General features: G+C 39.7%; 2 long non-coding RNA genes across 2 annotated transcripts; one reads left to right on the top strand and one right to left on the bottom strand.

Moving 5' to 3' along the window:
• Nucleotides 1-18,608: 18,608 nt before the first annotated feature.
• On the bottom strand, nucleotides 18,609-19,597 carry LOC145039019 (uncharacterized). The gene is made up of 2 exons (XR_013679685.1): nucleotides 19,048-19,597; nucleotides 18,609-18,915 (listed from the first exon to the last, which is right to left on the bottom strand). It is a non-coding gene; the product is annotated as an uncharacterized LOC145039019 (long non-coding RNA).
• Nucleotides 19,598-21,091: 1,494 nt separating this feature from the next.
• Nucleotides 21,092-22,593, top strand: LOC145039020 (uncharacterized). Its single transcript, XR_013679686.1, has 3 exons — nucleotides 21,092-21,442; nucleotides 22,023-22,088; nucleotides 22,528-22,593. It is a non-coding gene; the product is annotated as an uncharacterized LOC145039020 (long non-coding RNA).
• The last annotated feature ends 5,322 nt before the right edge of the window (nucleotides 22,594-27,915 follow it).

A 27,915-nucleotide genomic window follows, 5' to 3' on the forward strand; every position in this document is an offset into this window, starting at 1 on the left:
ACCCGAGGAGGAAACTCCGGTTGAACCGATTGACGAATCCTTACCTCTTAGACGTTCTGATAGATTTAGAGTTCAACCCCAGTTTTATGGTTTTCATATTACTACCGAAGGGGACACGTATATTAGTGATGGTACACTAGTAAATCTTGATGAACCTAATAGCTATAAGGAAGCCATGGCAGGCCCGGAGTCTGCGAAATGGAAAGAGGCGATGGATAGCGAGATCCAATCCATGTACGATAACCAAGTTTGGAATTTGGTTGATTACGTGCCCGAACGTAAGACCGTAGGGTGCAAGTGGATCTTCAAGAAGAAGACCGACGTGGATGGGAACGTACACACATACAAAGCGCGATTGGTTGCGAAGGGCTTTACTCAAACTCCCGGAGTTGACTATGATGAGACCTTCTCGCCAGTTGCGAAGATTAAATCTATTAGAGTGATGCTAGCAATTGCCGCATTTCATGATTATGAGATTTGGCAAATGGATGTCAAGACCGCTTTCCTTAACGGAAAGTTGGCTGAGGATGTTTACATGGCTCAGCCAGAGGGGTTTGTGGATCCGAAGCATCCGAATAGAGTGTGTAAGCTTGAGAAGTCCATTTATGGACTTAAGCAAGCATCTCGCAGATGGAATCTTTGCTTCTATGAGAAAGTCAAAGAGTTTGGATTTGTACGAAGCGAAGACGAATCTTGTGTATATGTCAAAGCCAGTGGGAGTGTAGTAAGCTTCCTCGTTCTATATGTCGATGACATATTACTCATAGGAAACGACATCCCGACTCTGCAGGAGGTTAAGTCTTGGCTCGGGAAGTGCTTCGCTATGAAGGACCTCGGAGAGGCTTCTTACATTTTGGGAATAAGGATAGTAAGAGAAAGAAGTAAGAGACTAATTGGACTTAGTCAGAATACTTACTTGGAGAAGGTACTAAAACGTTTTAGTATGGAAAACTCAAAGAAGGGAGAACTACCGATACAAGGAAATGCCAAGTTGAGTAAGACTCAAAGTCCGAGTACCGAAGCCGAAATAGCAGAAATGAGCCGAGTACCATACGCTTCCGCAGTTGGCTCAATCATGTACGCTATGACTTGTACTCGCCCTGATGTAGCCTTCGCTTTGAGCATGGTTAGTAGATATCAAGGGAACCCTGGCAAAGCACATTGGATTGCGGTGAAGAACATCCTTAAGTACCTTCGGAGGACGAAAGAATGGTTCTTAGTCCTTGGAGGGAGTGATGACTTGAAGGTGCGAGGGTATAGTGACGCCAGCTTTCAAACCGACAGGGACAACTATCGTTCGCAGTCGGGCTGGGTTTTTACCCTAAATGGAGGAGCATGGTCCTTTTGGGTTGCCTTCACCATAGCAACGTGAAGGATGATTTGTTAAGAGAGAGTAAATATTATAAGGAATAATATTTAGCTATTTGATTAATGTAAGTCATAAATTAATTGGTATTAATTTGGTGACTTAAAGAGATTAATTAAATAAGAGGGTATAAACTGTCAATTGTTTGATAGTTAAGCTTTAGACTGTAAATCCATTAGGGTTGACTTTGGACGGTTTCTAAGAGCTTTAGGATAGCTCAAAATAGTCCATAAGGATATCTATGGAATGGATTTGGATAGCCTTAAGTGAAGATTATCCAATTAGGGTTTAGGGTGAAACCCTTAAGGAGTCTACAAGTATAAATAGGCCCTTGGGGTGTGGAATTCGTGTACAATATTTCAGAACCTAAAGCAAGGAACCTCTGGTCGAATTCCATCCCCTCTCCACTCTCCTAAATCATCTTGCTTGCTATTGGTGTTTGTAAGCCATTAGAGGAGTGACAATTGTGACTCTAGAAGCTCCAAGACAAGAAGATCAACAAGGAACTCAAAGGTATGATTCTAGATCTGTTTTAATGTTGTTGTTTAATCTAATTAGCCATTAGAAGTCTTGGATTCAAAAGCATGTTTATTAGAAAGCCTAGATCCAAGCAATAGGGTTTTGCATGCGCACATAGGAAAGTTCTTATGGCTAAAACCCAACAAAAGTATCATAAATCATTTAGCACATAAAATCATGTTAGGCATTTTCTCTAAATAAGCTAGTACTTGTGTCTATTCAGGTCTATTACCTAAATTTTATTAGACACACTCCTCATAATCATTGTTTAGCATTCTAAGTTTAAGTCTAGAAATAAATCCTTATTCCTCGTTCGCTTAAACTATTGCTCTGATACCAACTGTGACATCCCCATTTTCATGGCCAGAAAAAGACCGATTTTGTTTATGCTTTATAAAAATCAGAGTACCTCTTTTAAAAACAATGTTGCAGAATTTGTTCCCAGAAAAACATGATAAATACATTATCAAAGCATTTCCAATGAAATGTATTTTTATTCATTTTCAAAACATTGGGATGTCGTCGTCAACAGAGCTTGCATTCATTTACACTGGTGATCTACATCTCTTTTAAATATCTCAGTGTAAAGTAGCTTCGTATCGACACGTGTGACACTAATAAGCTTGAGTGGGCCAGGTTGGGAAACCTGGTGAGTACATAGGGTTTTCAACCCACAATAATATAATTATTATGTTTAAACATCAAACAATCAACTCAATTACCCATCCCCATTATCTTCCTCACTCTTAAGGGTCTACCCTAAGATTCATCATTCCTACATTTGTTCATTCCGAAGTCCCTTGCTTCCGAGGTTTATAAGACAGGCACTAAGTCCATAGCTACCAATTCTTGTTCGTAAAGCACTAATTCCATAGCTGCTAAAGTTCATTTATCGGGTACTAAATCCATAGCTACCAGTGTTTATCTAATAGGTACTAAGTCCATATCTACCAACGTTTATCCATCAGGTACTTAGTCCATAGCTACCAACGTTTATCTATCAGGTACTAAGTCCATAGCTACCAACTTTTATTCAATAGGCACTAAGTCCATAGATGCCAATGTTAACTCATATCATCTTTTATCTCTCATCATTCATCTACCCATGTTATCCCCAACATATTTGTAGATAATAAATACGTATACAGTTTAAATCATTTAAAACATGTATAAAATCGTTCATCCATCATAGATAGCAAGTATACAGACAATATGCACACATAGCACATAATTTATATAAAATACTTAATATATATGTGTAAGATGAAAGTAACTATGTACTCACCTGATAAGGTAGTGACTCGGTACTTGGACAGCGCTTTGTTTACTTAAAACAGCTTCTTTCGACAAAACCTAGTATTATTACAACTAGAGTTTAGTCTAAGGTTCGATGAGACTAATTAATAATATAGCTATTATTACTATTATATAAGCGTTAAACAATACTCTTCACCCACTTGTACAGACAGGGGCCAGACATGGAACACCAGAGGGCATGATCATTTTGGCATATAGCACTTCTGAATCCAACAACCCAAGCGGCCCTCCAAACCAGATTCCCCGTACCGCGATTATTTAAAAAGATATTATAACGACACTTATATAAGTCATAATAACAACCCTAATACTCATTATAAGGTCCTAATAACAATACTATATTGAAACATAAGTTATACTAAAGTTTGGGTACACGTAGTTCACTTACATCGGGTTTTTTCTCAAAACCAGGCTCCACTGGAGCAGCATTCCCAAGCCGAAAGGCTCTTCTTCTCGGAGCCGTCGGGCACTCCGGGGCTTCCACCTCATGCTAGGGAGGTTCCCTAGGCTTTTTGGGGGTTTAGGGGCTAGAGAGAGGTTCTAGGGAGAGAGCGAAGTGATGAGAGGTGTGAGGAGTGAAGAGGGATTCACCTCTTACTTATAGGGGCTGGAGGAAAAATCACGTCGTGAGTTTTAAGATGCTCACATCGTGAGTTTTAAGATGCTCACGTCGTGAGCCAGCTGGATATAGCCAGGCACAGCCTGGTGCTGACAAGTGGCATCGCACACAAGGTGGAAATCAGCCGACTTTCAAAACTTCATAACTTTCTAATACTGGCTCCTTTTTCGACGCTCTTTATATCCACACGTAGGTAAAAGTAATATACACAACTTTCATTTTGACTCTGTCGGCAAATTCTCAACCGATCTTAAATATAACAGTACGAGGAGATTAGATTGTTAAATGACCGCGAAAAAATCGTAACTCCTTCATACGGACTCTGTTTTCGTCTGTCTTTTTACTGTTGAGTTCCTATTAATGAGATATTCAACTCTTATTTAGGTTGTGTAGGCCAAACACCGCTCGAACTAAAATTCGATTTCGGATTGTGCACCGTTATGCCAAATTTTAGAAAATTTATAACTTCCTCATACGAAGTCAGATTTGGGCGTTCTTTTTATGGACGCTCTCGATTTAACATATTCTAAGACTTTCGTTTTGATTACTAAGGCCAAACAGTCATCTATCGTAAATTCATTATTTACGCTTCCCGGTGGCATGTCGGTTCTGTCGCGAAACTTCGACGGGCTATAACTTCTTCGTTATAACTTGGATTTTAGCGTTCTTTATTTTTACGTAATCCTTGTAACATATGCTAAAAAATTTATTAAGACTATTCCTTCTAAATAATCTTCCATCAAAAACTCATTTTTGATGCTCATTGTCTCTAAATTGACTAGCCCGGATTTGCGGACGTTACAATTATCTCCCCCTTAGGATGATTACGTCCCAGAATCATCAATAAAATAGGGCTTGTATAATGACTCCATACAATATCTTTTCATCCTAGGTAATAACCGTAACTCCTATGTTCCTTCAAATTAACTTCTTTAACTACATGTGGTGCTCGATCTCGAATCCGCTCTCTGTCTCATGTCAGACTCCAAATTATGACCTGCAAGTCACAATCTCGATCCTTACTTGAGACTCCATCTTCTTCTTAACAAACTTAAGATAAGTTCTTTTATTATTACAATGGACCGATGTGTCATATTCTAATGACCTATCATCGTATATTGCAACGCTTAGACTCAGATCTCTTAGAGTCAAATTCCAGAGCAGAGTATACCTTCCTTCATGCTCTAATGTGATATAATCACATCTTAAAATTTAGCATTCCTAGCTTCAATAAACTATCGTGATACCTATACCGATCGCTTTGATTGTTTTTCACTTTGATCTTCTTGCTTAAGTCAGATGCTACATCGGACTTGGTTCTCTAAACCATGTAACATACTCATCTCAGTCGGACTCAATTTGTTGGGGTACAAAGTTATCCATGTATGCATTTGTAAATGGTTGACTTTTGTAGACCCACTTGCTTGTGGTGCATTATCCTTTTGACTCATGAGATAGAGAGTGAGAGAGAGAGAGACATGTAAACACCTCTATATAAGGTGGGTTTAGTCCACTTGTAGAGGTGTGCTTGAGAGGTGTAAAAATTGAGTGTGTAAGTTTGTGTTATTTATGTAGATGTAGATCTAGATCCCTTTTTGTAACACCATACATATTCAATACATCTCTTGAACACCGAAATCACCATGTTCATTGTGCAATCTTTAATTCCACATGTCAAACCATGTTCTTAATTCTCATCAATTGGTATCAGAGCGGGTCTTCGAAGATCAACATGATTTTTTGAAGAACGATTCTCGATTTGGCAAAATTTGTCACAATTGGAGCATTTTTGGTGAGTCTCTGTAACAACCCGTTATTTCATGTCAGTAAAGATCGAGTCATGTAACCTCCTTGAGAAAGGAAATAGAAAATGAAGTATTCAAAAACTCTATTTGGAGTACACTATGTGGAGTTATCATCTTAAGTTCTCCAAACATATAAATAACACAAAAATCCGAGTTATAACGAAGAAGTTATGCTCATTATAAGTTTTCCGACAAAAACCAGCAAATACAAAGTTACGTAAAAACGCAAAGTTTCAATAAAACATTTTCTGACCTTAGGTGTCTAAATGAAAGTGATAGATATCGTTAAACTACAAACATGCATAAAAAGAACGCTCAAATCGAACATCATATGAATAAGTTATGAATTTTTAAAGAAATTCCTTAAACACGTCACTTTAATAAATAAATAATAAAAATAATTTCGGAATTTGCCAACGGAATCTAAATGAAAGTTGTAGATCGTAGTCTCACCTTCGCGGGGATATAAAGAACGCCAAAAACGGAGTTAGTATGAGGGAGATATGAATTTTTGAAGTTTGAAAATTAATTTATATATAATTTTTATTCAAAATTCGGTATTATCCGAAGAGGAGTCAGCCTAAGGCTGTAGTACGCGCCGCGTACCCTAGTACGCCCCGCGTACTGAGAGGCCACGGCCTCGGATCGTCCACGTCGCACGATCCGGAGAACCCGACCCGCTGTCCCATCCGACCCGCGTGCCAGCGACCCGTCCCGTCCGACCCGCGAACCCAGGGACCCGTCCCATCCGAAGCCGAGGCAGTCGAGGCCTCGGTCATGCGTGACGTACGCGTACGCGTTGCGTACTAGCGTACGCCCCGCGTACGGAGGCAGACTAGCCTCCCTATAAAAGGGATGCGAGGGCTTCCGAAAAAAGGGCTCATTCTCTCTCATTTTACTTGCGTTTCTCCTCGTTTTCCGTGCTCGTACTACCCCGAAGCCCTGGTCATTTCGTGCAAGACCCGAAGGTCGATTTTCTCCCGAAGAATCCCGAGATTTCCGAGGAAAATCCATTTCCCAAGACGAAACTCTACCGTCTTTCCATCACGCTATCTTCAAGCTGTCAAGTGAGTTCATACCCCTTTCAAACACACTTTAAATACATTTTTAAATGCTTTTATACTCTTTTAGGGGGGGAATACAAGTAAACATACGGTTATTATCGTGTATTTTATAAAGTTTCACTTTACTTGTGTTATCAAATAAACCACTTGGAACTCATTACTATTATGGAAAACTCTTCTCATACTTTGTGTGCATTAGACTTATACGAAGTGTATAATGATCTTCATTGTTAAAACATTTTATACATTCTAAAAACTTATGATTTTGCTTTATCAAAACATTTTGAAAAAGGATAAACTTTGCATACAAAACTATCACTTTAATATAGACTTAATTGAGAATCCATGAGACGCATACATCTTCAAACGTTACTTTTCTTTATTAGAAAGTACTGCAGTAAGTCCTGTCTATAACCAGAATCTCCCGCGACGAGAACGTGTCAAATGTGTATAGATCTATACGGGAAGTCATGATCCCGCACCCTGACTGTTAGCTACAGTCCGTCTTTTGGGGTGACAGTTGTCATAAACTGCGACGCCTGAAGAACGTCGTTACAGGCATATTATGTTTAGTATGGTTATAGAAACTCATCGGATATACAATTATTATGATATTCAGTTTTGATGAGCGAGTAGTTATTAAAACTATTCTTCATCCAACCGGTGCGGTCTTCACGTAGTTTTATTATATATAAAACTATGACACAACTTACGAGAAATGTCGGTTTCCTTACAATTTTCGGTCTTAGAGACTGGCATTATGTGTGAGGAAAATAATGGATTTTCCCGGTGCAATCATTTACAACTTATAATATGAACAACCATATACATCTAATACTTTTATAAGAAAATAAGGGTTTTTCTTAGAAAACACAACAAATCGTATTTCAACTATTAAGGAAAACATGGGATTTTCTGGAGCTAATGCATTCATTTCCAACACCACAAATCACAACTCTTTACATTTAGAAACGCTACGTTTACTGGAAAACATACACCCATTTTGGAATGGCATCCAATTTTTCTAAACTACTTATGGACTCACCAACTTAATTGTTGACACTTTTTCTTTGAAATAACTTGTGTTCTCAGGAAATCGCTAAGCAGGTTGGGAATCAACTTTTGGGATTAACGCGCTGGCGTTAATTACTTCATTTTGAATGATGTTTATGTACCTTTATTTTGAACATGTAATGAATACAACTATGTAAACATTTTGCAAACTTATTATATATGGTGGTGTGTACTTTCCTTTCTATGAACTGTTATGATATTGAACATGACGTCCTCCGCCCCCGAACGTTTCCGCCGTTCTGGTTTGGGGGTGTGACGGATTGGTATCAGAGCATCGTTTATAGGGAATTAAGTATATCAAAACCATTTCTTTTTGTTATACAACTATAAACTCAACTGGGTAAAAACACTCTGAGTAAGATTCGTAGTTTTAAAAATAAAATTTTTATTTAGTTTTTGTAAAGTAGGCATGCATTCATTGCACATCAACAACATGGTCAGTATCATAATTAAAACAACGTTGAAGTATTATATATCAGTTGTGCAGTGCAGGTATGCCTTGGGACATGTAATCGGAACTGGGAAGGATATAGCCTGATCAACTATATTTGTCCAAGAGCCTACTAAACATATGCCAAGGAGTGTCTGTAATGGACAACAAATTTTAAAATTTCCAAAAGCAAATCACTAAAGAATATTGAGGGTGTATTCGAGTGCCGTCAACCATTAAACTCGAGAGTAAGTTTCACATGCTCTAACTTATAGTAAACTTTTAACCCTATTCTCGTACAGCCTAAATGGCGGGATTCCATCACCCCAATGACCCCTACTACCCCAACCAAGGTAATGGTGGATGGATCGAAGCAGATTCTGAAGAAGACGAAGAGCCTATAAATGTGGAGGCAGGGGACGACTCTGGTACGGATTCGGAGCCAGATTTTATAAATCCACCAGTCCTACAACCTCCTGTCCATGTGAGAAATTTCCAAGGACCCACTCCAGTGTGGGGAAGTCACCTCCATCATTGGAGCCAACAACAAAGCTTACGCCCTCCTTACGGCATGTGCCGAGACTTCTATGACGTGAGAGGCGGGGGATCAGCCGATCGCGCACTTCCGGTCATGGTTGGCAAACTCGCCAACCAGTGCTATCAATCTGGAGTGCAAGCCAACCGAATCCGAGAGATCAATGTGGATGTGCAAATTCACACGGCCGATATCAACCGCCTAGAGTTGATGCAGAACGACATCCACATTCGCGCCGAAGCGTTTCAAGCACAAGCAAACGCGGCCTTCGCAGAATTTAGAGAGCAACAGGCTGCGTTTGACAGACGCCTCATGGAGTCGAAGCAGTCCGACACAGAGTCGAGCTCTAAACGCAAGGCGCACCGCAAGTAGTACTTGCCCAACTCTCAAATTTTGTTATAAACTAGGACTTCGGATAAAAGTATTACTTTCTTTAAAATTTTCCGTAACCGGAGGCCTTTAGAGAGGCCAAGGAATTTTGTCTAGACCCCGCTGTAACACAACTATATGTTTAATATATATAAGGGTATACCGCTTTTCTTACCGTTGTTAATCATGCGCAAATAGTTCGATTCATTGGTGCATCTATTCAAACTTTACTTTCAAGCTTAAAATATTGTGTCAATTAAACTCAACTTCCTAGAACTATTAGAAGTTCATTCAATATCATTCAACTTGGAACTGCCAAAACTTATAATTTTCTTCCATATTTTTCTTTTGGCAGCAAGATGCCTCCTCGTCCAAACTTAAGGCCCAGGCCGGGCACGGCACCACCACCACCTCCACCACCAGCTTATGATCCGGCCATGGTTCAGGCTGCTATCACAGCAGCAGTAACTGCAGCCCTCTCGCAAATAAACTCCCAAGGGAATGGAGGGGCGGGGAGCAGCACGAATCATCCAAATCATGGCACTGGTCATGGCCAAGGAAGAGAATGTACCTACAAGGAGTTCTCTAACGCTAAACCAAAAACTTTTAATGGAACAGGAGGAGTCATTGCACTAATGCAATGGTTCGAAAAGACCGAAACGGTCTTCGAGATCTGCTCATGCCTAGAAGCAAGCAAAGTCAAGTTCGCTGCCTGCACCTTTGTAGATCGAGCCCTCACTTGGTGGAAAAGCCATGTGAATTCAGTGACGCTCACTGTCGCCAACGCCATGAGTTGGGACGACCTAAAGGTTCTACTACTGGAAGAATATTGTCCAAGGGGCGAAGTACAAAAGCTCGAGCAGGAGCTCTGGAATCTGAAAATGATTGGGTCTGACCTAATCACCTACACCACTAGGTTCAACGACCTCGCTGCACTGTGCCCTACCATGGTCAACCCAGAATCAAAGAAGGTTGAAAGGTACATTTGGGGGTTGTCACCCCAGATTCAAGGGCATGTCCTAGCTTCCGGCCCTGCTACCTACAACAGTGCTAAACGCCTGGCCCAGCGACTCATCGACCACGGAGTAAAACCCGGTATCATTTCGACAACTGCAAATCCACCTAGGGAAACTCAGGGCCAGAGTAAGACTTGGAACAAAAGGAGGGGACAAACTCTCCAGGAAAACCCCAGGAAACAACAAGTGATAGCGACACACGCTATTACTGTACCTACGAACCCTTCCCCCACAAGCTCATACATTGGGAAACTTCCTAAATGCAACCGATGCAGTTTCCACCACCACGGTCCTTGCCCCAATCTTCAATGCACCAACTGTAATAAAAAGGGACATACAGCCCGCTATTGTAAAGGGCCAATCCAACCATCCATTCCCACCACTAATACCGGGGTAAACCGCGCCTGCTTCGAGTGCGGAGACACAGGGCACTACCGCAAGTACTGCCCAAGGGTAAACAACCGGAATACCGGCGGAAGGGGCCGAGTTTTCGTGATGGGACAGGATGAAGCCATTGCGGACCCTACAGTTGTTACGGGTACGTTCCTTCTCGATAACTCGTATGCATGCATTTTGTTTGATAGTGGCGCGGAAAGGAGTTTTGTGAGTCACGGCTTTAAAGGCCTGCTGAAATCAATACCACAGTCATTGAGTGAACCATTCATAGTAGAAATGGCCAACGGGAAAACCGAAGGCACTAAGGAGATATACCTAAATTGCACCCTAACTTTAAATGATCATCCATTCTCAATCAACCTCATGCCAGTCTCGATTAAGAGTTTTGATGTCATCATTGGCATGGATTGGCTGAGTTCTCATCATGCGGACATTCTATGTTACGATAAGGCCGTTCGCCTTAATCTGCCAACCGGCGAAACTTTCGTTATCTTGGGCGACAAACCAAGTACCACTCTTCGTATCATCTCAAGTATCCAAGCTCAGAAATGCCTACGCAAGGAGTGTCACGCGTTCTTGGCACATGTTGTGGATGTAAAACGCAAAGTCCAGGATATCAAGAGTGTGCCCGACGTACGCGATTTTCCTGATGTTTTTCCCGAGGACCTTCCAGGAATACCACCTGCGAGGCAAGTGGAGTTCCGAATCGATCTGGTTCCCGGGGCTACCCCAGTAGCCAAAGCACCCTATCGATTAGCCCCGGCAGAAATGCAAGAGCTATCCAGCCAACTGAATGAACTACTGGGAAAAGGATTCATCAGACCGAGCTTCTCACCATGGGGAGCACCTGTACTGTTCGTGAAAAAGAAGGATGGATCATTCAGAATGTGCATCGACTACCGAGAACTCAACAAACTTACCATCAAGAACCGATACCCCCTACCCCGAATCGATGACTTGTTCGACCAACTCCAAGGAGCCAACTACTTCTCCAAGATCGATCTGAGGTCGGGATATCACCAGCTGCGAGTCCTGGAGAGTGATATCTCCAAGACGGCTTTCCGAACACGATACGGACATTACGAATTCGTAGTGATGCCGTTCGGGCTAACCAATGCCCCGGCCGTATTCATGGATCTAATGAATCGGGTATGTCGTCCATTCTTGGATAAATTCGTGATAGTATTCATAGACGACATACTCATTTATTCAAAGAATAAAGAAGAGCATGGTCAACATCTGAGGCAAGTGCTAGAGACGTTACGGACTGAGAGACTGTATGCAAAATTCTCAAAATATGAATTTTGGATTAGAAAGGTGGACTTTCTCGGTCACGTGGTCAGCAAGGAAGGGATCCACGTGGATCCATAAAAAATTAAGGCTATCAAAAACTGGTCGGCGCCAACTACACCAACAGAAATTCGCCAATTCCTAGGCCTGGCTGGTTATTATCGACGGTTCATCCAGAATTTCTCCAGCATCGTAAAGCCTCTTACCACCTTAACCCAGTAAGGTGTGACCTACAATTGGGGAGAAAAGCAAGATTCTGCATTTCAGACTTTGAAACAGGCCCTTTGCAGTGCGCCCATCCTTTCTCTCCCAGAAGGGACCGAAGATTTTGTAGTATATTGCGACGCTTTGAAGCAAGGGCTGGGCTGTGTACTAATGCAGAGGGGAAAGGTTATTGCATATGCCTCACAACAACTAAAAACGCATGAGGTCAATTACACCACTCATGATTTAGAGCTTGGGGCGGTGGTCTTCGCTCTTAAAATCTGGAGACACTACCTATATGGTACCAAATGCACTATTTTTACAGACCACAAGAGCCTACAACACATCTTCAACCAGAAGGAGTTGAACATGAGGCAACGACGTTGGGTCGAATTACTCAACGACTACGAATGTGAGATTCGCTATCACCCAGGAAAGGCTAATGTCGTGGCAGATGCCCTTAGCCGTAAGGAGTACTCTGGCCGAAGAGTGAAGTCATTAGCCATGTCAATCCATTCGCACCTGTCGACACAGGTCAAGGAAGCTCAGATAGAGGCCCTAAAACCCGAAAACGTGACAAGTGAAACCCTTAGAGGAATGGACAAGAATTTAGAAATCAAGAGTGATGGAGCACGCTACCTCATGAACCGAATATGGACGCCCAAGTTTGGTGGACTTAGAGAGGTAGTTATGAACGAGGCACACAAGACTCCATACTCCGTACACCCCGGGTCAGACAAGATGTATCAAGATCTCAAACAACTCTACTGGTGGCCAAACATGAAAGCAGAGGTCGCTACATATGTGAGCAAGTGTTTGACTTGCGCCAAGATCAAAATAGAACACCAGAAACCCTCAGGACTACTCCAACAACCTGAAATACCTGAGTGGAAATGGGAGCAGATTTCCATGGACTTCATAACGAAACTGCCCAAAGCTCAGGGTGGCCAAGATACTATTTGGGTAATCGTAGATAGATTAACCAAGTCCGCTCATTTCCTACCGATCAAGGAAACTGATAAAATGGAAAAGCTATCGAGAATCTACATCCGGGAGATCGTACGACTCCATGGAGTGCCAATGTCTATCATCTCGGATAGAGACAGCAGATTCACGTCTAGGTTCTGGCAATCATTGCAAAAATCCATGGGAACAAGATTGGACATGAGTACAGCCTATCACCCCCAAACTGACGGACAGAGCGAAAGAACGATCCAAACCTTGGAAGACATGTTGCGAGCATGTGTAATCGACTTTGGTAAAGCATGGGATGTTCACTTACCTTTGGTTGAGTTCTCTTATAACAATAGTTATCATACCAGTATCAATACTGCTCCATTTGAAGCCCTTTACGGCCGTAAGTGCAGATCACCTCTGTGCTGGACGGAAGTAGGCGACACCCAACTAGCAAAAGGTCTAGTCCCTGATAGCACCCTCACTGGTCCGGAGATCATCAGAGAAACTACTGAAAAGATCGTGCAAATACGAGAGCGACTGAAATCCTCGAGGGATAGACAGAAGAGCTACGCCGACAAAAGACGTAAACCATTGGAATTCCAGACTGGCGATCGGGTACTACTGAAAGTCTCACCCTGGAAGGGAATGATACGCTTTGGAAAGCGTGGGAAGCTAAATCCTAGGTACATTGGACCCTTCGAAATCATTTCAAGGGTTGGTCCAGTAGCCTACAAACTCCAACTTCCAATAGAGCTTAACAAAGTACATCCAGTATTCCACGTGTCAAACCTGAAGAAGTGTCTGTCCGACGAAACACTTGTAATTCCACTCGATGGGATCGAACTAAATGAAAATCTTAACTTTGTGGAAGAACCCGTCGAGATCATGGATAGGGAAATTAAACGAACTAAACAGAGTCGCATTCCAATAGTAAAGGTCCGATGGAATGCTAAGAGGGGACCTGAGTTCACGTGGGAACGAGAGGACCAAATGCAACAGAAGTATCCACATCTCTTCCCCAGCCCCTAAGACTCTTCTTTTGTATTAAAAATTTTGGGACGAAATTCCCTCTAACGGGGGGATGATGTAACAACCCGTTATTTCATGTCAGTAAAGATCGAGTCATGTAACCTCCTTGAGAAAGGAAATAGAAAATGAAGTATTCAAAAACTCTATTTGGAGTACACTATGTGGAGTTATCATCTTAAGTTCTCCAAACATATAAATAACACAAAAATCCGAGTTATAACGAAGAAGTTATGCTCATTATAAGTTTTCCGACAAAAACCAGCAAATACAAAGTTACGTAAAAACGCAAAGTTTCAATAAAACATTTTCTGACCTTAGGTGTCTAAATGAAAGTGATAGATATCGTTAAACTACAAACATGCATAAAAAGAACGCTCAAATCGGACATCATATGAATAAGTTATGAATTTTTAAAGAAATTCCTTAAACACGTCACTTTAATAAATAAATAATAAAAATAATTTCGGAATTTGCCAACGGAATCTAAATGAAAGTTGTAGATCGTAGTCTCACCTTCGCGGGGATATAAAGAACGCCAAAAACGGAGTTCGTATGAGGGAGATATGAATTTTTGAAGTTTGAAAATTAATTTATATATAATTTTTATTCAAAATTCGGTATTATCCGAAGAGGAGTCAGCCTAAGGCTGTAGTACGCGCCGCGTACCCTAGTACGCCCCGCGTACTGAGAGGCCACGGCCTCGGATCGTCCACGTCGCACGATCCGGAGAACCCGACCCGCTGTCCCATCCGACCCGCGTGCCAGCGACCCGTCCCGTCCGACCCGCGAACCCAGGGACCCGTCCCATCCGAAGCCGAGGCAGTCGAGGCCTCGGTCATGCGTGACGTACGCGTACGCGCTGCGTACTAGCGTACGCCCCGCGTACGGAGGCAGACTAGCCTCCCTATAAAAGGGATGCGAGGGCTTCCGAAAAAAGGGCTCATTCTCTCTCATTTTACTTGCGTTTCTCCTCGTTTTCCGTGCTCGTACTACCCCGAAGCCCTGGTCATTTCGTGCAAGACCCGAAGGTCGATTTTCTCCCGAAGAATCCCGAGATTTCCGAGGAAAATCCATTTCCCAAGACGAAACTCTGCCGTCTTTCCATCACGCTATCTTCAAGCTGTCAAGTGAGTTCATACCCCTTTCAAACACACTTTAAATACATTTTTAAATGCTTTTATACTCTTTTAGGGGGGGAATACAAGTAAACATACGGTTATTATCGTGTATTTTATAAAGTTTCACTTTACTTGTGTTATCAAATAAACCACTTGGAACTCATTACTATTATGGAAAACTCTTCTCATACTTTGTGTGCATTAGACTTATACGAAGTGTATAATGATCTTCATTGTTAAAACATTTTATACATTCTAAAAACTTATGATTTTGCTTTATCAAAACATTTTGAAAAAGGATAAACTTTGCATACAAAACTATCACTTTAATATAGACTTAATTGAGAATCCATGAGACGCATACATCTTCAAACGTTACTTTTCTTTATTAGAAAGTACTGCAGTAAGTCCTGTCTATAACCAGAATCTCCCGCGACAAGAACGTGTCAAATGTGTATAGATCTATACGGGAAGTCATGATCCCGCACCCTGACTGTTAGCTACAGTCCGTCTTTTGGGGTGACAGTTGTCATAAACTGCGACGCCTGAAGAACGTCGTTACAGGCATATTATGTTTAGTATGGTTATAGAAACTCATCGGATATACAATTATTATGATATTCAGTTTTGATGAGCGAGTAGTTATTAAAACTATTCTTCATCCAACCGGTGCGGTCTTCACGTAGTTTTATTATATATAAAACTATGACACAACTTACGAGAAACGTCGGTTTCCTTACAATTTTCGGTCTTAGAGACTGGCATTATGTGTGAGGAAAATAATGGATTTTCCCGGTGCAATCATTTACAACTTATAATATGAACAACCATATACATCTAATACTTTTATAAGAAAATAAGGGTTTTTCTTGGAAAACACAACAAATCGTATTTCAACTATTAAGGAAAACATGGGATTTTCTGGAGCTAACGCATTCATTTCCAACACCACAAATCACAACTCTTTACATTTAGAAACGCTACGTTTACTGGAAAACATACACCCATTTTGGAATGGTATCCAATTTTTCTAAACTACTTATGGACTCACCAACTTAATTGTTGACACTTTTTCTTTGAAATAACTTGTGTTCTCAGGAAATCGCTAAGCAGGTTGGGAATCAACTTTTGGGATTAACGCGCTGGCGTTAATTACTTCATTTTGAATGATGTTTATGTACCTTTATTTTGAACATGTAATGAATACAACTATGTAAACATCTTGCAAACTTATTATATATGGTGGTGTGTACTTTCCTTTCTATGAACTGTTATGATATTGAACATGACGTCCTCCGCCCCCGAACGTTTCCGCCGTTCTGGTTTGGGGGTGTGACAGTGTCTCTCTACGATCTCTCTTAATCTTGATGTTTCGTGCGTTGTGTTCTTGATTTTTTATCATTTTGACTCATTGGATCAATTTTTTTTGAGATACCCATTTGTTGTGATCCAATAAATTTTTTGGTGATCAAATCCCGATCCAATTTCATATTTGTTTGTTCAATTTGATTCTTAAATTGCGATTGTTAGTTCGTTTTGTGTCAAAATTCATTGTGATCAATTACAATTGATTTAGCCTAGCGGATCATTATTCTTATTCACGTATATTGAGCCCAAAATCAAAATTCGATTATTGTTCATGATCCATTCCAAGCCCAACTTTCAGTCCAAGATTGATTGTAATCAGAATACGTTGACTCAATTTGTATCTCATATTAATTGATATTGATCTATTTGTACGCTTGCATTACCAAGTTGTACATTTGTTCCAAGTTTATTTCCGTTCTTCATCTGTTGTTCATTCATCGATTGTTTGTTAATCGGTTGTTCTTGATTCCCGATTTCATTCCTTCATCTCTAATAATCCTTTGTTGTTGATTGTTAATCTGAATTTAGAAATCGATTTCATATGATTGTTGTATGATGAAATTTATTTTTTCAAGTGAAAACTAAGAACTCGACAGTTGAAGAATCGATTGAAATTGAAGTTTGATTCAACATGTTTTGGTGTCGATTATCGAGTAGAAAGAAGAACTGGATTGAAAACTTTGATTTTGATGTTACGAAGTTGATTGGACTGAAGGTCAAAATTAAAAAGTCAAATTTTGTATTCTTGAATTGATTTGAATTGGAGTCGGTGTTCATTCGATTTTGATTGAAGTCAAAATGTGACATCCCGGAATTTAGGTCAAAGACTCTCAACGGTCAAGTTCACACTGAGTCTCTTGGTAAATTGACTCATTGAGTTTTAGTGAATCAAATATAAAATAAATGAGTTGTTACAACTATTATAACTTCCGAATATGTAATCTGGCAAACAAATCTAACAGCTTAAACTGCAACTTTAGAAATGCATCTGAAAAACTGAAATTTCGTATTAAGCAGTTATGAGAAAAACAAATACTCTAGTCTCGTAGTACGTGTTTCCTTGATTTCAAAAATATAAAGAACGTCCAAAATGGAATTCATATGCGAATGATATGACCGTTTTAAAAATCCAAAACCAGTATAATATTGATTTTCTTAAAGTCGCTAAAACCGTTTCTATCCGTTGAGGGACTTGCACACCTCAAATGAGAATTTCGAAAGCATTTTTGGACTCAGGCTATAGTCTAATATTTAATTCATATTTGAAATATTTTTAACAAAAGTATTTGCAAAAGTCGAAAATCGAACGTTCAGATTTATTAATCGCGAAACCTAAAATTGTGATTTTCAATCGGTGGCAATATATTTTGTAAATAATATATATATTTATCTAATCCAACAAACGTGAGTTTTTAACGATAGAGATAACATTATGTTTTCAAATTTAACCAGTTATAGTGATACCTAACTAACAACTTGTAATCAACTGAATATAAGTTGTAGATTTTATAAATCATACAATAATTCATGAATCAATAAACGTTAGTGATCACTATATATATATATATATATATATATATATATATATATATATATATAATAAATGAAAGTTTTTTTACCGCATGTCCTCTTGTCATTCATTTGGATACATTGCATTTTCTATAATTTTTATATTTTTTATTTTTCACTTGTCATTTTATTGTATTTTTCATTTTATTAAATTAAAATTCCACATTTAATGTGTAAGGTAATATATATGTAAGTATTTATTAGAAAAGGCTTATATATGTAATGTATTCAATACATTAAAATCTCATTAATTTTAATAATTCAAATTTTTTCCATTTTTCTTATAAATTCAAACTTTTCAAATTGTTAAAATTTTATATTTATTTTTTTTTAATTAAACCCATGTAATAAATGAGTCTCACACCTAGTATATATATAGTTTAAATTATTGTAACACTAAATATATATAATTCTCAACCAAAGAAAACAAATTAAAAGTTATTATTTTGTTTTATTTTAAGTTAAGTACTTAACCAATACTACATGTATACTCTACCTTCATATATCTATACAACCTGAATCTATACAACCTAAATACACAACTCAAACATTTATCATTCCCATTGTATGTAAAATAAATAAATAAATAAATAAATAAAAGAAGATTGAAGATTACAATTTACAAGCATCCATTACTCAAAGTCTCAAACACAAACAATACTCAAACACAGCTGGATTTGAAGATTCGTACACTCACTGCTTGCATTTTAATTACATTATAACACACCCTCTCTGAAATCGATACCTCACTCAGACCCGATTCCACTTTGTGTTTCACTGATCAAGATGGATGGTCTCAGCCTCCTTCTGGCCACCTGGCTCCACCACCGTACGCCGTCACCACCATTCCACTTTCTTCTTCCTGGCAATCTTAAGCAAACAAACACCCGAGATTAATGTAATGTATCTTCCTTCCCTGAAATCGGAACCATCCTAAAACACCCACATAGATTCTACCTATTACTGTGAAACAATCAAAGAGATAGAAAAAGAGAGGAAAACCTGTAAGAATCGACAAGTAGCAAGCCAAAAACACCCCCTGGATCGGTGAACCAATGAAGCAGCCGGCCATGGAAGCCCCATCTGGTTCCTCTCCCGCTGTCACAGAATACCACCAAGACCGAGACCTCACCATCGCACCTTTCTCTTCTGTCCCGTCGAGCTCCCTAGCTAAGATCCTCTCATCTGCATCGCTATTGCACCATCGAATCACCTCTCGCAACCTCCCTTCACACCCCGTTGCTGGAATCGAAGCAAACCCACCAAACACTCCCTTCTTCTTCACCGCTGCTGCTTCCGGTTGTTGGAGACTTAACTCACAAGGGGCGCCGGAGACCGATGCTTCCCCTTTCTCGCGACCTGTTGAATCTCGTTGAGACTCCCAACGATCATCTCCCGTTCGGCCTCGTCGAGCCCTGGAGACGCCAAACCCCTTACCGATGGATCGATCAGTCGCTGCCGGCGTGCCATTTTCCCTCCCAGTCGTTGGATTGCTTCCTTCGTCATCTGCTCTCGTCTCCCTACTCGATCAGGGTAAAAGCCCTAAACCTTGATCGGTCATGCAGCATAGAGAAGAAAATGGGTCTAGATTTTGATCCGGTCAAAGGTCAAACCAAAAAGCAAACTTTTATTTAAATTAAACAGAATTGGTCCCTTCCACAGAAAAAAATAATAAATTAAGTCCTAAAACAGTTTCAAATACACATGTTTAACCCCTGTCTTGAGAATAGTTCTCAATATCAGTCCCTGAAGTATGATTTTAACAAAATCAATCTCTACCAATTATCTTTTTATGCGAAAAACCTAGTTTATAAAAATATTATTATTTAACAGTTTACTAAATTGTTACGAATAAACTAGTATAAATTTTTCATATACGTATTATGGTTATTTTATCGTGAAATAACCATTTCACACAACAAATACTACACGATATAAAGTTTTATGGTTTTTATATTATAACAAGTACGTTATGAAACTATGTAGTATTTCAATGCTTCAAGATATTACTATACATGTATATTTATATGTTTATATGCATAAAGTTTATACATGTACATATGTTTATTAATTTGAAACATTCATTTTTAGTTTTATATGATATGCATACTACTAGTTACAATATTTAAAAGTTTCAAGGACTTCTATACATAAATACTTTTATGCATAAGGCTTTACACACTTATACAAGATCATTATGTTGAACTATATTTCTCTATAAAAGCGAGTAATTTATACCTTTATAAATACGACAACCATACTCGGCTTTTACGAATGCTATACTACGAAATTCATTATGCCTAGCACTTAATCTTAATTAAGTTAGGGCTGAGAGTTATTCACAACTTTTCGTTAATGGTTTTTGAGTGAGATGCTACTACTCATTAGTTGAGTTTAATTACTTAGCCTGCCCCACACTGCTATAATCGTTAATCTTCGGAGCGAAGTACATGTGTATAAATCTATATGGGGTCGACAACCCCACCTGCGGTTGCTAGCTACAACCATCGATTGATCAATCGTAGCAGGTGATGTGTGTCTACGGTCGTTACTACGACGTCCAATGAAGCGTCGTAGGGAGGGGTACTTTTCGTCCACAGCTCGATTATAGAACTCACTAAAAACATTAACACGAATCTCTCTCTCTCTCTCTCTCTCTCTCTCTCTCTCTCTCTCTTACTACAACCATAGGTTTGGTTGCCTTCAAGTATTTTTTTTAAATATTAAAATTATTTATACAAAACATTCATTTTGATCTTGTAAGAAGTCATTACAAGTACATTTTTAAGTATGTAAATTACTTATACAAAGCATTCATTTTGACTTTTAAGAAGTCATTTCAAGTACATTTTAATTTTGGAAATTACTTATACAAAGCATTCATTTTGACTTTCAAAGAGTCATTACAAATACATTTTTATGTATGCAAGTTACTTATACGAAGCATTCATTTTGACTTTCAAGGATTTATTACAAGTACATGTTAAAGCATGAATTTATTCATATCGAAATACATTCTTGTAACATCCCGGAATTTCAGGTATTGCTTTAAATCTATTTTGGGGCATTTTAGGAAGGGACTCGGCGAGTTGGAGCCAGACTCGCCGAGTAGGACCGCAGACTTGCTCGCGGGTTCGCGACTGGACTCGGCGAGTCGACGCTGTTCAGCAGAAACCCTAGCCGTTTGGTTTGGATCGTATATAACGTCTCTTAGGCCGTCATTGTCTGTCTTTTGGCCAATTGAGAAGAACCCTAATCGTTGTGGACGTCTAGAGCAGGAGAGGAAGCTATTGGAACTTGGAGGAACTTGTTAGGCAAGAAGAAGAAGAGTTTGGCCAAAGGAATATCAAGGAGGATCGAGTCCTGAGGTTTGGGGACACAAAGAGTGCGTTTTCAGGTAATACTCGGACCATTTCTGTTATTTTGATGTGTACACGAATCTAGGGTTTATGAAACCCATTTAGTGATTAGATGGGTTATTATGTTGTTACCCAGACGTTTATACCCCAGTAATAAGATGTTTAGAAGTCCAGAAAGTCCCATGATTGTGTATTTCGGGACCATACGTATTTCAGGAAGCAGTTGCTCGACTGCATGGCATGGACTCGCCGAGTCCAATGATCAGACTCGGCGAGTAGCTTGAAGATTTACTGGGACTCGCCGAGTTGTTCCTCAGACTCGGCGAGTAGATTGAAGATTCACTGGGACTCGCCGAGTTGCTCTTTAGACTCGGCGAGTGGAGTCGGGGTGGCCCCGCGATTCTTCCACGGGGATCTCGTCGAGTCAAGAGGGATACTCGACGAGTAGAAAGGAGAACAACAGGGAAAGTTGGGGAGGACGTCTAGACTCGCCGAGTCGCCTTTGCACTCGACGAGTCCGGTCAAGTTGACCGTTGACCAGAGTTGACCTGCATGTAATTTCTTATGGTCAATTGTCCTGAATGATAAGAGTATTAATAAGGGTATATGGTATTATAGGGAGTCTGCAGATCGGCGGATCGAGTGCGAGTAGTTTCAAGAGTTGATAGCTTACGTTACCACGAGGTGAGTCTTCTCACTATACTTCACCCGGAAGGGTTTGACTGCGAGACCGGAAGGTCGTATATGATATGTGTTATTTATGCTATAAATAGAAAGGTAGTTGCTATGCATGATATGTATGTTTATACGGGCCGGAAGGCGATATGTTATGTGACAGAAAGGTCATGTATTATGTATGATATATGTGCTATGTGTGTTAGATTAAATGTAATATGTGTTGTAAATGTTATGGGCCGGAAGGCAATATACTATGGGCCAGAAGGCAATATGATACGGGCCGGAAGGCAATATGTTATGGGCCGGAAGGCGATTATGTTACGGGCCGGAAGGCGGAGTGTTGTGGACCGGAAGGTCAGGGCCTGGAAAGGCGTATATGTGTAAGTCGTATACTGGGGAACTCACTAAGCATTTATGCTTACAAGTTGTTATGTATGTGTTTCAGGTACTAGCGAGGACCGTGGGGAGGTGTCGGCATGATGCATACACACTGCTGCTATTTGAGATCTTGGGGATTTTATATATGTATTTGATATGAAACATGAAATAAATACTATTGGTTGAATGAAATTACTTTATTTTAAATGAAAATTTTATTTGAAAATTTGCGTTGTTACAATTCTTGGCTTTTAAAGACTCTTTGCAAATACTATTTTTAAACTATTGTTACTGTCACACCCCCGAACCAGACGGCGGAAACGTCCGGGGGCTGTTGTGACTCAATTGAATACCATCACAATGAATATACATGAAACATAACATCATACATCACCAAGCATTGGAATAATACAACTGGTAGCGTTTACATTTAGTACATTGTTCCCTAACATTACATGCCCAAAAAGTAGATTGTTCGGTGCTAATTAAACAAGCAGCAAAACGTCACTGAGTACACTTATCCCTTCGACTTATCTGTTACCTGAGAATACAAGTATTTTGAAAAACATCAACATATGAAATGTTGGTGAGTTCATAAGTAATATTTGAAATCCAATGTTTGTATTGTTTCAAAAACCACCAGAAAATCCGATATTTTCTGAAAATAGTATAACGTAAAACAAAAGTGTGAAGATCCGTGAGTATGCTTGTTTGTTTTCTATAGATGTAAGCGTACGAGTTGTAAAATTCGGCATGTAATTCGTAAGTGTATTAGTTGAAAACCCTAGGAAAACCCGACGTTTTCCTATCACTTTGCTTTAATTAGTTTATGTATTGTTATTTCGTTACGATAGAGGTATTAGTTGAGCTCCGGAGGCGTTGGATTAACAGTGGGTTGTGAATTGTTGTAACGTACGTTAATGAAAACGACCAGTTGACAACCGTACAAACGATCCCTTAGGCGTCACTCGCACTTATTCACATAACCCAACCCTCCCGGACTTGTGTAGCCCCACGACCGAAGGGAAAAAGAAGGTGCGAAGCCCTCGGTATTTCCCTACATCGTTCAAGACCATAGCGAATGCGAAGGACCCGAAGCCCAACTCGCAATCGTGAGTTCTCGACTTTACTAGCAGTACCGAAGGACCCTTGGGGACCAGCAACACGTTTGCCATTAAAAGTCCTTTTACACGAGGTTAAGTCGTAATAGACCCAACTACATGTAAGTAAGTATCCTTTTGGGCCTAAAGATCATGTCATTGGGCTAGCTAGGCCCAACAAGCATGATTTGAAACTTTTGGGCCTAAGGACAGTACGTCGACGTATAGAGTATTTCCACGAGAGTATAGAGTTCCGAGAGTTCCATGTGTGTATTGAATGTCGTAGTGTTAGTAGTTTCAGATTTGTTATTGATTCGAGACCGAATCAATTCGTTTGATAACGATTGTTGGTGATATTGTGTATTGTAATTCATCGAGAGTCGCAGTATCAGTCTTTATTCACAACGAATGTATTGAATTAACATTGAAAACTTTCACTCTACAACCCCTCTTTGTTTTATAAATTTACCTTTTCACCACTTTAGTAAATTAATTTCCGGTTTAGTCCTTAAACCCTTTTTCTTGGTATTTTAACACCAAAACTTATTGAAATTGTTATTTTTTAGCACCTTTTTAGTTGAAAACAGTTTTAGACCCTGAAAATACAATTTTCTCGGTTGTAACCCCTCATTCCGCAATTTTTACACTTTTGGCCCAAATTGGAAATTTTTTGCAACTTTGGTCCTTTTTAACTATGGAAAGCATTTTTGACCTTTGAAAAGTACTTAGAACACCAATAACCCACTGTTTTACAGAAAAACACGGTTTAGCCCCTCAAGTTTGGGAAATTTCGCATAATGGGCCCTATTGGGCCGAAAATGTCATTTTTAGCCCATTAAGCTTGAAATTTATGTTTTTAATCCTCCAAAAGAGTATATTTTCAGAAAATACATTAAGGAAACTGTTTTGACTCATCTCACCCATCAGAATTCGAAATATTTCATTTTGGGCCCTTCAACTTTGTATTTTTAACATTTTATGTCCAAAAAAAATGAGTTCTTAGCCCAAAGTATGTGTTGTTAAGCCACTTAGCTATTTTTCTTGGTATACTTTGTATGTAGTAGTATAATTTATGCTAGTATCATTTAACATAAAGTATATCTCGGTTTTTAGTGGCTTATGACTAGATCCAACATCATAATCATACAAAACACACATATAAGCATAGAAATCATACAAGGCATACACATAATGAAAGATCTACACATTTGCTTGTATTCTCCCCCCACAAAACTTATAAAAACCGAAAATAAGGGGGTATGAAGCTCACCTTGGGGTTTGGTTTGGTTTTGGTGAGAAGATGGAAGGAGAATTCGGCATAGCTTGCTTTTTGAGAGGAGTTTTCGAATTCAAGATGGATCTAAGAGTCATGATCCACGAAAATGCATGAGTTAAGAGAATATTTTTGAAGTAATCAAGAGGCTAGACCATGGATCTAAGCATAAACTTACCAAGGATGATGATTTTGGTGAAGAATCCTCTTGAAAACACCCTAGATCTTCGAAATTTTGGATGGAAGGAAAGGAGGGTGTTCTTGATGGTGGAGAGAGTTTTCTTGAAAGATTTTTGAGAGAATGAGGTGGTGAGAAGATGTGTTGGCTGAAAATAAGAAGAGAGGGGGAGAGAGGATGTGATGGTTACCTAGATGTATGAGGTTTGGATATTACTTAATGGTTAATTTGCATTGAAGTCCACCATGCAAATGTGATGTGTCCATTGCTCATTAATTCCCTTTTTTCTTCATTGGGCCAAAATGGAGTAATCATGGAGGAGTTTGGGCCTTATCTTGGTCCTTACTCGAAATTGTGAAGCACAAAAAAAAAAATTCGGCCCATTGGGGCAAATGAAATCTTTTATGGCCCAATAAGGCTCATTAGAGATAAGATGAATTATTTTAGGCCCACATGGCCCAAAATGCTAAGGTTTTATGAATGTGGTCTATTTAGAGCCCAATTATGGTTTCTAGGCCCAAGATAGTCAACTTGAAGATTTATTGGTCCATTAGGCCCAATAAGAGAATCCTAGGCCATAGTGAACTTGAAATGGGATATCTAGGGTTTCCAACCCTTATTTGAGCATATGAGATATATTTGAATAGGAATGGAGCATAGTATTCACTTAGAGTACAAGTTATCACACTAGGTGAATGATTGCATGAGAGTAGAACTTCCTAGCAAAAATGCTAGTTGTGACATCATCCCCCCCGTTAGAGGGAATTTCGTCTCGAAATTCTTTTGAAAGATAGGTTCATGAATGAGAGAATAGGTACTTCATCTGGTCTTTGCACTTCCAATGTGAATTCCGGTCCACGCTTTGTGTTCCATCGAACCTTCACAATCGAAATGTGGCTTTGTTTTGTATGCTCTACTTCCCTATCTAAAACACCTCGACTGGTTCTTTGATGAACATGAGATTCTTGTTTATTTCGATCCCTTATAAAGGAATGATAAGAGTTTTTCCTGATAGGCACTTTTTCAGATTCGAGACGCTGAACACAGGGTGTACGTTGCTGAGCTCTACTGGTAGCTGCAGCATATAAGTCTTTGGACCAATCCGAGCAAGGTTCTCGAACTGTCTGATGTATCGTGGGCCTAGTTTTATCGTTTCCTAAAGCGAATCATTCCTTTCCAAGGAGATTCCTTAAATAACACGCGATCCCCGACTTGACATCCTAATGGCTTACGCTGCTTGTCAGAATAGCTCTTCGGTCGGTCTCGCGATGCTTGAAGTCAAGCTTTGATTTGGATTATCTTCTCTGTAGTTTCGCAAATGGTTTCTGGCCTCATAAGAATACTGGCGAGTGATCTGTATTTATAACTGTAAAGAGTTTCGAAAGGAGCATTCTTAATGCTCGTGCGATAGTTGTTATTGTATGTGAATTCAGTCAAGGGCAACCGGGTATCCCATGACTTGCTGAATTCAAACGCCTAGACTTATAGCATGAATTTGAGTGGTTGAATAGTTTGTTCGCTTTGGCTAGCGGTTTGAGAGTAGCAAACAATGCTCATATTTAGCTATGTTCCCATAGCCTTCTGGAATGACTGTCAAAGTCTTGATGTAATCATGTTATCTCGGTTCGAGATGGTAGTTACTGATACTTCATGGAGTCTCATGATCTGTATTGGCAGGAAATGGGTAGATTAGGTTAACCTATCGACGATCACCCGGATAGCGCCCAACTCAACTCTTATAATAATAAACTTTTTCTTTTGACTTCGAGGGTTTTATCCATCCCTGCAGTGCTTTTATTGCGATATTCTCCAGCTTTGATGATTTCAAGGCCGGTCGTAGATGTTGACAGTGTTTTGTTCTTGCCTCTTGAGTAGGTGAGTATGTTATTGATAAAAATAATGAAAAGGACAACTAGGAATGGTTGGGAAAACTCGGTTTGTAGGGTCCATGAATATCGTGGGAGCATTCGTTAGACCGAAGTGTATCACAATGAATTTGAAATGGTCGCGACGAGTTCGAAATGCAGTTTTTGGAATGTCGCCTTCTCGGACTCAGAGTTGATGATACCCGATTCTTAGATCTATTTTAAAGAAGTAACGAGCTCCTTGGAGCTGGCCAAATAGATCATCAGTCGTGGAAGTAGGTATCGATTTTTTTTTATAGGGAGATTATTCAATTTCCTAAAATCGATGTACCTTCGGAAGGATCTGTCTTCTTGAAAAACAAGATCGGAGCTCTCTAGGATGAGAAGCTTGGTCTAATGAATCCTTTGCGCAACAATTCTACTCATTTGACAGGATAACTTGTGAATTTTTGGCGGGAGTCAATCTATAGGGTGAATTGGCAATTGATGTGGTTCCCGATATGAGGTTGATTCGAAATTCGACCTGTCTCCTTGGGATATTCCCGAAAGTTCCTCGGGAAACACATTTGGAAAAATCACATGCTACTGGAATCCCTTGTATGCCTACCTCTTCTTCGGTCTTGTCCACAACATGAGTGAGGAGAACATAGTTCCTCTGGTGCAGGCACTTCTGCGCCTTGATGCACGAGATAGGAAGAGGATTGGCGCCAGGTTTATCACCATGGATTATTAGAGTTTTTGTGATTAGGAAGGTGAAGGCAAATGGCCTTCTCGTGACACATAGTATCAGCACGGTGGGGGCTTAACCCAACCATGACGATTATCACATTAAAACTCCTAATATTTACTAGCATGAAATCTATTTGTAATGAATGGTTGTTTAGTGTTAAGGTGTACTCCACATAAGTACCCTAGGTTAAATCAGTTTTCCCCATTGGCCATGTCCATTGAGAAGGCTTAGCTTAGCTTTGGGGATGTTGTTTTAGTAAGTGTTTGAATATGTTACTAATCGAAACTTCACTCGGATTTACCATTGAAT

This window comes from Lactuca saligna, chromosome 4, assembly GCF_052625555.1.
Source record: "Lactuca saligna cultivar CGN05327 chromosome 4, ASM5262555v1, whole genome shotgun sequence".
NCBI lineage: Eukaryota > Viridiplantae > Streptophyta > Magnoliopsida > Asterales > Asteraceae > Lactuca > Lactuca saligna.